The sequence below is a fragment of the Sinohyriopsis cumingii genome, unplaced genomic scaffold, assembly GCF_028554795.1.
Source record: "Sinohyriopsis cumingii isolate HCF-2022 unplaced genomic scaffold, ASM2855479v2 utg001392l, whole genome shotgun sequence".
Lineage (NCBI taxonomy): Eukaryota > Metazoa > Mollusca > Bivalvia > Unionida > Unionidae > Sinohyriopsis > Sinohyriopsis cumingii.
Genome location: NW_028315992.1, coordinates 210,359 through 224,460, shown reverse-complemented (window position 1 = coordinate 224,460; position 14,102 = coordinate 210,359).

Below are 14,102 nucleotides of genomic sequence, written 5' to 3'. Positions count from 1 at the left end.
AAATTTTTCCATCGTACGTTTCGTTTGCGTTGTTTGGCCTAAAGCGATATTTTTAAGTAGGACATGTGACCGTGTTACGAATGTAAAGGTTGTGCTTTAACAGTACGAAAGTTACCTGTTTTGACCTAATAACTGTGTAGACGCATCTGTGGTCATATGGCAATGGGCAAACAAGGAAACCCAACGCATGATACATGCAAACAGATACGCATACATATATGTTGTACGACCTGGATATTTTGACGACTTTATACACTTAACAGTTCGTGTGAAGAATGTTTGGAGACTGGCATAGGTTCATGTAAACACGTCACAATGCTCTTATGGTACAGGCGCAGTTTCTCAGTGGTTATCGTAACAACTGCACAAACGAAAATGTTTATAATCCTACCGCTCAATCAGCCTCTGTCGACCTCTTGTCGACACATAAACTAAAGTAAACAACGAGACTAACAAAACTCCTGAAGCTCTATACTAGATGTATCCAGAGAGATTCAAAGTCAGCTATTTTATCCATCTCGTTATTTCATGAGTTGAACATAACGTTTTTATTTTAATTATATTTGTTAATTTTTACTGTTATTGATTTTTATTTCTTTTTTTTTTCTTCTTCTTTTTCTTCGTTTCGATTTTTTCATTTCTGGATGAATGTGGTGGTAAGAAAATATTTTGTTTCACGAGCATTTTGTAAAGTTTGCTAAACATCATCCTCAGTAGTTCTAAATCTGAACCAGGTGTCTTTAAACTTCAACCATGTTTAATCCAGGGCCCGAGTTTCTCTATGCTGATGTCTTCCATGAAATCCAGAGAATACTGGTACTTTTCATCTTACATATTTCAGTCATCTAACCTCGAATAAATATTTTCATTAGGTGACATATTTGCTTCGGAAAACCTATCAAAACTATCTATTAATTCGTAGGTTTGAATGTATGTCCTCAAATAGTTCGGTGTCATGTCTGTGGTTAGGATCTTTGTAGATTTTGCATCACTTGCCTATCATGCCAACAATTATATAGAATATCACCTAAAGATGTGTACAGACTTTAATGTAATTTCAAATGCTATTCCGTTCCCTTCTCTGGTGAATCTATCATTGGATAAACCAGGCATATGCGGCTACGGACAATTTTCTCCGCCTATTAACATCATTGCACTTGGCCTGCGCAAAGAAGGAAGTTGCATCTGCCTGGGTTAAACTATACATTTTACGCTGTTCGGAGTGCTTCCTATGGATTCGTTTTGCAAGATTATTGATGAACAAATGATTATTATGACAAGATAGGTGCTTAATGAACAAGGTACATATTCTTGATATTTAGAAATGCAACTTGCTGTTATTGTGTGCTGTACCTCTTTATTTACAGCTTTAATAATAATGATCTTAATCGTTGTTATCGTTTACCGCAAACCACTGATTATGGCATGTATTTGTTGGATTTTAATATTATCCATTTGAGTTTGTAGACACCATTCATTTGCAGTTTTTTATACGAGTTGATTATACACTTTAGTTTTATTATCTTGTTTCAAAGCAGCTTAAATTGCTCAGCAGTAATCATTTACTGATTAACTATTGACGTTTATCTAGTATGAAATGAGGTAACATGCAAACAGATGGATGTGTTTGATTAGTTTTACTAAGGACGATTCGTTTATCTAATATGAAATGAGGTAACATGCAAACAGATGGATGTGTTTGATTAGTTTTACTAAGGACGATTATGAATTAGTCTTCTTGTGTATTCTTCTCTCAAATGAACAGTATTACTTTCAAAACAGAAACTTTTGAAACTCTCAATTTGTGTTAGTGTTTCATCCCATTTTAAAATTGTATTGTCGTTTGTGTTACAATTTGCTCTGGTGCATTGACTATTTTTAATTCTTTCTTTCTTTATTGTTTACAGATTATTTTCATTCCATAATGCATGTTTATATGTGATCATACTAATCTTGAAAAGAAATAATTCAGAATAATGGTACTTACTTACTCGTTAGTTTTAATTATGTTTAAACATAACAGACAAATTAACTTCTCTTTCAGTCTTTTAGCTTGAAATGGTCCAACGATGCCATTATTATTTACAGATAATCACATTAATATTTATTTTATCAATGTTGTCTATATTGACTGGAAAATGCTTGAACTAATAATTGATTTCAGCTTCTCTTAGGATCATTTTCAGAATAACTATCCTTCTTTCCACAGCATATAAGGTAAACGACAAAACCAGAATCGGAAAGAAACAGATTATATTCAAAACGTGTATACGTTCATAAACGGTATCAATGTGCATATATATGCAGAAAAAAATTGTATGCATGAGCTTCCTGTAGAAGGATTTTACATATACCTGCGCAATGTGAAGTATTCAATTCTATCATGCGTTATTGGTAATGTCTTGTTTTGTATGGTATGTATAATGTCGAATGAGATATCAATATTTATTTTTAATTTTGCCTCTCTTTGATACGTTTAGAGACCACGATCTAAGATACGATTCTTTGTATTCAACTTTCTCTTAGATGTGGTTCTCATAGATCTCATTGGTAAATGGAATTTAGCTCTTACAGATTCAAATTGTCGAGTTTATTGTGTAATGATCCTTTCCAATATAATATACTATAATCAAGGTCAAATATTGTTTTAATGAAGTTCCAAATATTTTCAGTAAGGTTTTGTTTCCAATCTTTATTTTTATCAAACTTATTTACTTTTTAGTTTAAATACGTATTAACGAAGGTTGTAGTTTCATTATGTTTTATTTTCTATAGTGATATCAGGTATCAGCATCCTTGTTTGATTTCTTTATAAATATATTGGCAGTGCTAAATTATTGTTACTTTACGTGCTCTTCGACAATTGACGTTGAACCTTGAAGCCGTCTCTTTTAGGTTTGCCTACACATGTATGCCCTCAAGGACAGTACTCACAGCCTTTCCTCACGGTGAGGTCATGATGTCGCGAAATCTTCAAATTTCAGAGCTGAATTTACCCTAATGGGATCCCCGGGTTTAAACAAAATCATACACACTTTGATATCTACATCAGTGCACCGCACCGAGGTTAATCGACCTCAGTTACTAAAACATGTGAAAAAATCAATTATAAAAGATCTTTCCATACTAACGGTATTGGGTTATTTAGTTGTTTTCTAAATATCTAGCGACATATTAAACAAGAATAAGTAGACGACCAAGCTGACTGTTATGTTGCTATGGCATGATAGACAATTGGTAACGTCTGCTCCACTCCAAAACAACGCAAGCTGACCCACACGGGCCATTCACAAAATCAAACCTAACCTGATCAAAATCATCTGTGTCTTATTATAAGCTGACGTGGCAGGTACAGATAAAGAATTATGTTCCGCCAACCTTACTTTCTTCTTTTAACAAATCCGATTAACACTTTCAGTTTAGGGTAAGGATGTGTCGTTATAAATTACATGTTCAAAGTGATGCATTGAAGTATGTATACAAATTTAAACATTTTTTTATGTTACTTATTTCTGACAATTATATTTATAATTTATGTGGGTTTTAAAAAACATGCATTTCGATAGACAAGGTTAATGCACAATTGATACAAACACGGTTCGTGCGTTTAAAGCAGCGCTCGGTCATCATTTATGCTGCTGCAATTCGAAAGATATAATATCAACGTGAATCTACCACTGAAGAAAACTGGTACGACATTGACCCCATTTGTAGACGGCCTTCCTGTAATGCAATTGTAATTAAAAAGTAAACATAAATTGTCATTTCAAACTTTTACAGTTAAAAGAGTTTTCAGCCACCAAATTATAATTCTTTTAGAATATACAATTTGTGTCTCATCGGCCAAATATATTTTCATCACAAAGGTTACCACTATTTCTAAATTATATGCTGAAGGAAACAAAAACATTTGCCCACTGACTATGCAAAAGTTGCGCACAAGCGTTAAAAAAGGAACTTGTGATTTGTATCAGCAGCTGCTTAAACTATCTAAAGGTTACTCGCGTCTTATAGACTGCAAAATATTTTTAGATTTTGTTCCTACCATTTAAAGATGATGTTTGAAAACAGTTGTTTAAAAATTAAACGGACCTCATTTTTTATAAGACCAGAAACTTTTGCCACACAACTAATTTACTTCAGTCAGTTTTATAAAAAAGTATCAAACTTATTTTAAATGAAAGCAAAATTTAGAGGTTACATCGAAATATCATGCAAGATTAAAATACGGAACTATCTCGTTCTTCACACATATAATCGTTGCACGATGATTAGATTTCCATAAAGAATGACATACAATGTCTCTTTTCAAAAAGCAAAAGACATTTGATTCTGACAAAATTAAAAATAAAGAATTGTATGATTAGTATGGTCAGTGACAGCATAAAGGAAAGATACCACGTTTATGGATAAATTGGACTCTGGGCAAAGTCAGTCTCCTTAACCATTTGTCTAAATATTTACCTGCATATATGTGCTGCATGCAATACATTATTTTTAATTTATATCTTACCAAGTAACCGGAAAGTTCCATTTTTAATTTATGCGATTATGATTTGCAACGCTTCATTAAATTACAACTCATATTCTATGTTTACGGTATATGTTTGAAATGTGATCTTAACGGCTTCATGAAAGCATCTTAAAACATGTCCGTGGAAGTTATGAAATAATTGACCACAGAGACGAAAACTTATTTTAATATATAGAGGTCGTCCCATTTGTGAGTTTTCCATTCTTAACACTACTCAAACAAGGATGATAGATTTACCTTTTGTTTAGTAGAGGGCAGACTAACTGGTTTGATCTGGATAGCAGTGTGACCCTCAATGCATTGCAAGAGAGAGAGAGAGAGCGATCTACTCACCAAATACGCTTAGTTCTGCTTCTGGAGTGGTGACGCCTGGTTGTATTGATACATTTCCGGAAGGTCTGAGTTTTATTTTTATGTCAACGACAACTGGACTTTGACTTGGAATCTATGTTCGGCTATCCTAAAATTTGTTTCATCATAGCTATCATTTATTTTGTAAAATTGATGGGAACAAAGCTGATTAAATTCGAGACACCTTATTAAAACAATCAGTCAGGAACGTGCTTCAATATCCCTCAACTCCTTCCCAAGCATACAGATAAAAGCCAAGAAAAAATATTGAAATTAGTGACAGTGGGAGATATTTATAAAACTGTTAATTTGCTATCTTTCCAGTCTTCTGTCCCTCAGGAAATGGTTGAAACTATTATAACCAAATATGAGAATGTATTTGACAAATAATAACGTAATGCTACGGACAATATCGCTTAAGTAAATGTTTGGTTTGACAAGCAATTGTTAATATACGAATTGATGGAGAAATATGCCTGGCAAAAGCACATTATACACAGTGAAGGATGCAGGCACAATAAATCAGTATATCTTAAGTGTAATAAAGATATATTTGAAACGAGCTGAATTGAATAAAATCGAACTGAATGTAACTAAACTGAACAAATCGTTTATGAAAAACTAACTCGACATCCTTGTCAATGGCTGTGAATATGGGATTACTATAGTTCGCGATGTTCCGCCGTATAGTTCAAGTGTCAGAGATGGTCTGCCGGAGAAGAAAACAGAATTGAAAGCTATGAATCTTGCCTCTAAATATATGTATATATGATATATACTGAGAGTAAAAGATGTCAAAAATTTCTCGACATTTTTGGAGGTTTATTCATTGGATAAAACAGTCAGTAGTTTTAACAAAATCCACCTACTAAAACATTTACAAACAAGAGACGTTTAGACATATCACTTAGAGTAAAGCAGATTCAATGTCGAGACTCCTCTGGGACTCGCAGCTTGCAATCGATTAACCGTAACTGTGAAAGGTTTATTACGTAGTATAATATAATGTTTTTATTTCTATGATATTCGATACATATGATTCCATTTGTATAAATATCGCATTTTATTACTTGAATGATATTTACTGGCGCATATATGTAAAAGTTAACTTGTGGCAGTTAATAATGTACCATAGTAACCATCGTGTGTATTCTTTTGTCTTTGTTTTATGTTTCGCTGTTGGTTTTGAGGCATCGAGAACTAGGTTCGTGTAATACAATAATGTGTAGAAAGCCAGGCCAAATTCATAAAATATAATCACAACAAGTTCGGTTGAATTTTTATATTCATCCATTTTAGATTCTTTAACATGGACTAATTGTTTATACATTTGGAGTATTTGTTCTGTTTGGATGTATACGTAATATATGTGGTCAGTGTTAACACCTACGTCTTTTCAAATAAAACTGCACAACAGTAGTAAATAACTGTTCTCAAACTTATCTATGAGTTGAAATACATTATGTCAATTTTCAAATGTAAATTCACCGCAACAATATTGAAATATAACACCTTATCTTAATTGTTGAATTTAGTTGAATTCATTTTATTTGATTAAATTGGTTATTTGCAGCCATGATCTTGCTTAATATGTCGTCCGATAGATGGGAATGGTACAGATACCAAACCAGGTTGTCATCGCTGTTCCATAAATAATGAGAAAGCTTTGACGTATTATTCATACGGTTAAGTAGCAGCAAGAGCATTAACTTAACAAGTTTAATTTATAAAAAGCTACGCTATAGACGGAGTAACAAGGAGCAAGAATTAATGTGTATAATGAATACCATTAACGCAAAATGGTCCAAAAATTTGATTATCTAAAGATAGTTGTTTTGACGTGCATTGATTCCATTTCCAGTTGTGAGACACGAACTGTATTAGAACTTCACCGAAATTTCTTAAATGACATATTTGATCGAAAAGACTTTTTGCATAGATTCTTTGGGAAACGATTTTTACTTCAGTTATTCTTACTGTATTGTTTTATTTTCCTTTTCCTTGACAAGTCTTGTTCGACTCAAACATTCAGGAAAGTATACACCATAAAATAAATTTTGTACCGATTGGTTCGAATGATAAGAGACTGAAATTTTTGTTGTTGTTGTTGTTGTGGGGTTTAACGCCATTTTTCAGCACGATAGGCTATACATGGCGGCCAGTATTGAATTATTTAAGTATCAAATGTGATAATATATTAAACATAAATATGTATGACGTTAATCGTTGTTTCGATAAAACAGATTTAAAAGAAATGGAGCAAGCGGTAAACCTATAAACGAACTTTCATACGTCCTAGCGCTTTTTGTGAACCTTGCTTAATACAGTTTGTTACATTATGGTCAGTAGCAATTTGTCGAAGCGAGTTTTATGGCATTTAGAAGCACTTTGCATATTGCAATTGCACATTTTAACCGGCCTCGTTGTTCGGCACGATATTTACTGTATTCATCGTCCTACCATTAATTCATGTTGTTTTTATTACTACAACACTAAGTGGGTAAACCTTGATTGAATAAATAAAACAGATTATATTAAATAAACTGAAATATACATCTTCTTCAGAATGATTCCCTAAAGAGCAATAGTGTGGTACACATGTTAAAAATCAAAACAATAATAAAGTCTTTCTTTATCTTGTGAACAAATACTAACATAGGAACATTAAGAGCCAAAAATATGGCTCCGGTAGTCATGACATTCGGAAAAAATCAAACAGCAAAGAAAGATAATATAATAAAATGCAAAAAGAAACAAGCATACAACTTTGGTTCGGCTACAATTTATTTACTAGACTACGTGAATAAATGTTATTTTGTTTGTACAAATGGGCATGCAGTGAAAACATTCGTATCAGCGAGGGATTTTCTAAAGCCTACCCAAACCTTCACCTCCCATGTAAGGCAATGTTTCATGCGTCACTATTGTTTGTGTTGATAGTCTTACGTTTCATATCAGTTTAATTATGTATATTGGCATCTGTTCACAGCAGACAGTATATGCGGTCCCTGTAGTTATGTTTAGCATAGTGTCGACTCTACACAATGGACCACAACATTTATACTATGTTTTTCTTTGAATATCATTTATATGAACGCTAACATGTATTTCACACTTTCGCGTAAAATCATTCTTTGTACGGAGTGATTATATATCAGTATAACTTATATATATAATTCGATCAACGTGAAAGAATTAAAATTAACTGTCAGTGTGTTTAATCCTAGATCAACATCCTTAATGTATTATCAATTTCACATTAATCCGGATCATATCCAATGGTATTCCTAACGAAGACTCTAATGCACTTTTATGAGAGCACCACAGAACAGATATTTTATCTAAATATTTGTGTTTCAAGATAGTTTAAATCAAAGTAGAATATCACTGAAGTCCTTCAATATTTCATAGAATCCAATTCACTTGTTTAAATTTGGCAAGTAATTTAATAAGTTCACAATAGTTCAACAAACTACGATTTATTTATACTGAATAGTTTACTCTCTGCAATTTCAATGAACAAGTTATCACTAAATCTAACTTCCTCTCACGATTCTTACAAAAGATGAACATAACAGTAGAATGACACGCTGCGTATTTAAGTCTCTTATATACCCACCATGTGCGCATCGAAACAACACTCTGATTCACTAAAATATTCCCAAACATTTAAATCATGTTATTTTGAAACTTGTTAGCAGTGACTTCTGACCTTTTCATAATATTGATTCAATCAACTGCTAGTGCTCTCACGATATATGTAGAGTTCACGTGCTCTTCTTGGATCAAGTGATGTTTTCATAACTTGCATTCATACTTATTCTTGCAGTACATTGACCAAAATCGTTGTTTATTTTGACCTTGGCAATTAACCATGACTTATTAATGGAAGTTTCGCAACCTATTGCATATGTAATTTTACTAATTTTTGATCAAGTCAAACATGAAACGAGTAACTCAGGTCCTACCAAGGCGCCGTAATGTCGCTGACGGGGGATATGTATTTACAAATTATGAATAATCAGATACAATCTTCTCTACTCAAGCTTTACAGAAACAACGCAAGCTATTGGGGACGATAAGAGAGACTCGCTCTTCTATGACTTTGTGTTTTAGTGTTCCCTGAAAATATACAATTTTATTCTTACATTCAGGTGTTAACACTGAATACAATCTATTTGGGTTAGTTAAGCCATACAATATTAAGCTGGATATATTTAAGCTTTGTTCGATTTGAAGCTTCATCACCCATTTAGGAGAAAAATCTATTGAGATATAGACAAATGTACCTTACCATTAGACTGGCAGGATCATATGCTTCCTGCATTGCTGAGTGCACCAAAAGAAATCGCTACCCCTCAGCAGAACTCATCTAGAGATAACATATGGTCTGGTCTCTCGATTGTGTAACTCTCGTCTAAAGCTGCAATAGCATCTTGAACTATCAATTTTTATACCACTTTAGCTACTAACCAAGAGTCAACCGTTTAAGTTTATATGCTTTTATGACACAATTTATTGTTTCCCTGGTAGACCAAAATTATTGCATGTGGAATGGGATACAAAGCACAAAACGGTAAATATATGCATATTTATATGTATCGAAAACCACATCTACCTAATTAGCTTTATATATGCCTTAATTCGTAGATATACACTGAAACAGATGCGAGGTACCGTGCAAACAAACATGAAACCCAGCCACGTCAACGGTGTTCAAAATTTAGATCAAAAGTTTATACCAATATGATATTCGCAATTCTCTTGTACACCATCCATTTGTAGCCCCCCTGTACAGCAAATCTACTGATGTTCCATTTACCTTCCAGATCATTTCTGAGGTACTGGTAATACCATAATGTCCATAAGCTATCCATCCAGCTGAATATAGATATAATGATAGATAGACTGTATAGATAGATAGATAGTACTTTAAATCAAACGAATATCTTAACACAATGTATACTAATTGCACTGCTTTTTTTAATAATGTGGGTTGTAAAGTGTAATGGTTTTAAACAGGCATCCCTTGTAAAACTGTGGTTACTCCGTACTAGATGTAAAAGAGGTTTTGGTTTCGGAGCTTGTAAAACCCTTTATTTCCGGTTTGTCTAGGACAGTTCCTATTAATTCCGAGGTTGTCGGCAATGTTTTTGCTGTAATGATCACTTATTCTCCTTTCGTAGATTACATACACGTTGCTTAGTTGTCTTTAATAATTCCTATTCAGAATTTTGAATATCAATCACAGAGTTCGCCCAAGTCGAGTGTAGAAAATGCTTTCAATATTTGTAGAATTAAGGGTGACAAGGCATCAACGAATATAGTGTTAACTGTGCACTTGTGTACAAGGATAGATGTGAATCATTCAACAGATTCAACTCAGTACTTTTATTTCATGCTTTTCAACTGACCACATTATGGTAGATATTTCAGGGGTCCTCTCATTTGCTATACTGGTAAAAGCATTGTAAAGGATGCATAAACATTTTCCAGGCTCGAAATAATTTAGTAAAGGTTATCAAGCGAAGTGAACGAATTTACTAGCAATAATGCAAATAACTTCCTTGAATCTCAATTAAAATATTCGACATTTTGATTTTCAGAAAGGGCAATGGACAATGCGTGGATATTTTTCAAATGTTCAATGGTACACTACTTAGTATTTTATTTCTACCTTGCATATCATTTCTGTTTTGTTTGATGAATTTATTTCATCTCAGGTTGTAAGTTGCCTCTGCAGTGAAACACTGAAGCAACCTAGTAGAAAAAAGAGTGCCTCTGCTTTCCCAAGGGATTGACGTTTTATTTTAAGATTTGTCTGGTAAATGAGACTTTGTACCAAATACATAGTGATTTTATAAAAAGATCTTACAAGTGCACTGGTATGTTGTGTGCTCTTCTTATATTACAGTCTTTTCCGAGTTCCGGAACACGTTAAAGATTAACAGTAATTAAAAGAAATCCATCATGATATTTCTATTTTTGCCTTAAGTTACCAATTTCAACATGCACGTCTCATTATAATAAAACATAAGCATGCTTATGTTTTGAATCTTATAATCTTGATCAGTAGCAAAGAACGAACGCAACAAAGCCGAACTTAACAGAAGAGAATAACAACAAAGTACATATCAAACCTAAGATAGTTTTTCATTAATCATTTTATTCATTTGTCCACAATTTTCAACTCTATAAACAAATAATTTTGAACCATATAACAAAGTCATATCTTTCTGTTTACTTGTGTTACGTTGAAAATATTTTCCTTCTTTTTATTACACGTGTTGTGAATTGTATCGCAGTCAATCCTGCAAATTTCCAATCAGATTCAGACTGAGTGTGTTTAAATTTTGAATAGTTTTGTTTATTATCTTCTACAAACTTCAACTTAATAGTAGCACATTAGATATTTAGACGATTTAGCACAGTGAAACTAACGTAGCTAATTAAACCGTATTCTGATGCATTATTGTTTTACTGGAAAACTAAGAAAAGTATATATTTTCCCATTCAGAAAATGTATCTTAGTTTCGACATGACTTTGAAGTTGTTCTTTGAAAATAGATTTTTCATTTGTTTACCGAATACACTGTCGTTCGCCAATTTAAAAATTTCTTTTTGAATTCGTTCGTGGCTCTTTGTCGCAAATTTGTTTTGAGCTAGCTCCAGGAATTCCATACTCTCTCATTGTTTAGCTGTATAGCTACCCATATGTAAATTTTTACATTGCTGAAGCGAATAATTTGTTTAATTTTATTTTTTCTACGCACTGTAACTGTTAAATTAGGGTTGTTTTTGTTGTTCATTGAAATATTGGTTATATATGCTTCATTCCTTTTAGAGGTGGTAAAATCATTTATGATGACACAGGATAGTTATTACAGTAATTGTTCAAGGCATGTGGCACTTCCAAATACATTCATAAGGTGAACCCAGCTTCATTATCTTCTGGTTTGTAATAAGGTGGTCTTCTATCCATGTAACATACTCGACTTCTGCACAAGTTGTTGTAGTCAACAATGCACGACTAAATATAATAGGTGGCTGCGCCTATGTAAAAGTGAAGAATTTGGGTTTTGACTTACTGCCTTCGCCTTTATTCATTTTTAGGGCTTTTGTAAGCTTTATTATCCACATAGTGTTCCTGGTGATACTTGTCCCTCCCATTTGACTCTAAATCATTGGAAACGTTATATAATTTTCTACTGTTATGTTCTAAATTGGCGAGCCTAAAATTAACGTTATGAACTTATCCTGTAACACTGAATTGATTATCAGTGTCATTATTTGGTGTGAATAATGTTGCAGCTGTATTGAACGTATTGAATATAGTGTATGCTTTGCTTCTGCCATTGATGGTCTCCGTTCTATGTACTTTGGTGACATTGAAACAAACACTCCTAAATGGAACGAATTTCAAGTAAGTTGATTATATGAGCAGCATGACAAACATTTGTAAATTCGGATGTCCAGAGTTACGTATTCAAATCTATCAAAAACCCGTTTTGTGCAATCTGTAATCTTCTGGTCAAATTGTGTATGATTTACATTTGATGTAATGTTGATGAAATAATTCATCTCAAGTTTCGTCCTCAAAATATTCGCCAAACTAGTAACCTAACTTAAGTACCTTTAACTGAAAGTGACTACTGATTAAACTTTGATATTTAGCACAGTTAGTAACTTTGAGTAAAATTTAATTGGGAAGAACCCAAGTGCTTAAAGTGAATTACGTTTCCGCTACTGCAATATAATTGCCCAAATAATGCCTCTAATGCCCTAACTGTTTATGAGACATGTGTAATCTTTCACAACACGCTAAAAACACAACATATAGAGATATCTGCTTTAACGTCATTTAGGACTGAAGAAAAAGTAAAGAGAAAATACCAATATTTAAAAACTATAGTTCAAAGCTGTTATTTAATGACAGCCTTTATTAGCCCAACCAAAAAATCAACTGAAAGAGACTACAATTATTAAAAAGAGACTTGAAATGCCAATATTTTAACGGCTTGTCCTTTTCTCTTAAACGTTTCAGAAGAGTATATGTTTCTTGATCATTTAGTTAAGGCTTTTGTTCACTTAACAATTTTTGGACACCCTACCTTATTCCAATAGAAATGCCTTTCGACGCCCAAGGCGCATGTGGGCGCATATGGATGCCTGTACACCATCTGCATTGTAGTGCGTTTTGACGCCTGCAGTAACACTCGGCAATTTTGACCTGGTTTTTGTCATCTTCGCGTAAGAGACATATCCTAATTCTTCTTCTTCTTCTTCTTCTTCTTCTTCTTTTCTTCTACACAACCCAGGGATTCCTTTATGCCCATTTTTATCTCGCTCCCTGCTTTCGAGTTAACCTCAGCACATATCTGGTTTCAGACAAATCGTTTTTGAACTGTACTGTCTTTATATCTATGTTAATAAGTGGTTTGACTACTTTAGGATACATTCAATATTAAATAGAATATATTAAATAAATTATAGATAAGGAACAATTTCAAAATAACTCTATGTACATAAAATTCATCAAGAGCATCGGGATAATGAATAGCATAGTTCAGTTTTGGTACAGTTTACATATTATTGCTCTTTGCTTGTGTGCAGTGGACGCAAATTCATCAATAAAGGGAGACAAAATGAGACAGTAATTTACCTCCTCCACTGCTGAGTCTAGCAGCATGAAACAAAGTACTGCTATTGTAGGTACATGATGCTGAGAACTGATCAGTTCTTAAAGTCTCATTTTCTAATCCCAGTGGACGGTTACAAACTTCTGAAAAGAAGTAAAGACGTTAAATACGTCATTTGAAAATGAACGCCTCCAGATTTTAGTAGAGATCAAATAGTGAGACATGTATAAGGTTTAAAACTCTTTGGTTGCTAAAGCAATGTGCACGTACCGACTAATGTTCGAGATTTTCATATACAGGTTTTGTACATGACTTTCATACGTCTCATGAAAATATTAAATGGCCGGAGATTGTCAGCCAGAGAGTACTCCAAATAGCAGACTACGTGGTACGTACTCCAAATAGCACAGTACGTGATACGTACCCCAAATTCCATTGTAGTTGATACATAATTCAAATATCATGGTACGTGATACGTATTTATTGCTTTTATTAAGTATTTTTTCTTCCATTATCTGGATGACATGCCCAAAATACTTTCGTGCAAATTAATGCAAGAACTGAGAAGATGCATCCTA